Source organism: Triturus cristatus, chromosome 11 (assembly GCF_964204655.1).
Source record: "Triturus cristatus chromosome 11, aTriCri1.1, whole genome shotgun sequence".
Taxonomy (NCBI): Eukaryota; Metazoa; Chordata; class Amphibia; order Caudata; family Salamandridae; genus Triturus; species Triturus cristatus.
Window position 1 is genome coordinate 1,037,692,787 of NC_140594.1, and position 1,801 is coordinate 1,037,694,587.

General features: G+C 36.5%; 1 non-coding gene across 1 annotated transcript; it reads right to left on the bottom strand.

The window, feature by feature from the left end:
• Positions 1-1,245: 1,245 nt before the first annotated feature.
• On the bottom strand, positions 1,246-1,303 carry LOC146785897 (U7 small nuclear RNA). Its single transcript, XR_014971311.1, has one exon. It is a non-coding gene; the product is annotated as a U7 small nuclear RNA (small nuclear RNA).
• Between the last annotated feature and the right edge of the window lie 498 nt (positions 1,304-1,801).

Sequence of the window (1,801 nt, forward strand, 5' to 3'; positions counted from 1 at the left end):
AAAAAGGATTTAGCTGGCAATAAAATGTTTGGCGCTAACAGCGCTTAGTGATAATTATCACTATTTGTTGTTGATATCCTCACAAGACCTGTGGAAACCAGATAATTCAACTGCAACCATATAATCCAATTCCAGCGATCTCTCATCATTGTGATGGTGGCAATGCATAGATGCTGCAATCTGTAACTGGGTGTGAAGAAGAATTGTAGAACAGTGACCAATCACTAAAAAAAGATAGTTTATTGCTTCATGTCAATAGATTTTAGGAAGACCTCACAGATGTTGCAGAATTCAATATACTAATTTATAGAGAGAGGGGATGCCTTTCGAAAACAACTTTGAAGAGCAAGCGATCTGATATTACAGGGAAGTTACATGGGATGGCCTCTATTACAAAGAAATTTACTCCTGTACATATTCGTATTTCATAGGAGGATCAAAAAGGTGAAAATAGCATTTCCTAGGAAATATGAGAGCTCTGGAATAAAACTTGCAATTGGTCAAGACAGTCAGTTTGCCAATGCAGAGGCCACCAAGATTATGTTATAAGAAAACCCAAAAGGAGGAAAAGGTAATAATCCACACTCTGCCACGTTCCTTTGGAAGGTGCCTTTCTACCATTCTCTCTGTTCACATTTATGCCAGCCTCTGTCTTTATCTCGACTTTACTCCTTCTGTATCAGTTAATCAATTCATCTCTCTAGCTCCCTTTGACTCAGGGGCATATTATCAAGGACGGCTTTAAAAATTATCACCGGTTTAGCGGCAGAAAACTGACGCTAAAGTGGCGATAATGGGCTTCATAATATGCCCTTGAGAATTCCAATAGAAGTCCATGTTCTTGTGTTAACATGGGCTTCTATTGGAATTCTCCAGGACATATTATCAAGCCCATTATCGACTCTTTAGCGACAGTTTCCTGTCGCTAAACCGGTGATAATTTTAACGCTGTCCTTGATAATATGCCTCTTATTCATTTGGTCTGTTCACTTCTTATCGTAGTTGGTTGACCTTTTCTCCTATTTGCAGTTGCTTTGATTAAAAAATAAATATATTATATATGTATGAATAACTAAGTTGCAAAACAGGGGATACATGAAGTAAAATAAAAAACATACACGCACAATAATAACAACGTCTACAAAAACAAAGCATACCTTAGTAAAATAAATAAAGATATTTTAAAAGATATAACTATCAAACATTTAGAAAAAAGAACAACAAAATGTGTGATTAACAAATAAAACAAGCTCCTCAGTTAAGAGAAACCTGCTAGACAAATTGCAAAAGAGCTAAGATATCTAACTACCAACTTGTCAATCCTTTAACCCAATTCCAAGGATTTCCTATCACAATGATGGTGGCAATGCACCGATACTGCAATCATATGTAGGATCTGAAGAAATAATCTAGAATAGCCAACATCTGAGAAAAGCATTTGATTTGCTTAATTCTGGCCCGCCAGAGTATAGATAGAGCATAAAAATGTACAATACTTGCATATGCTAATTTAGAGAAAGAGGCTACACCTGACTGCTAGAGTACCTCGAAGAGGATGTACAATGTTATTACTGGCAAGGTAGATGGCATGTTCTCTCTTCTAGCACTTTCAAGCAGTGGCTGCTCTTGCTCACCTTATTATTTCAAACTGGTAACAACATTTTGAAAAAACTGTTCCTTCAAAACAGTGATAGCAATGTAATGGATCAGGAAATTGAGCATTGATTGTCACAGTACCAAATGATGATGTCAAGAGAATACAAGCAAGCTAAACATTGAAGGAAGTAATGGTAATAAGCTG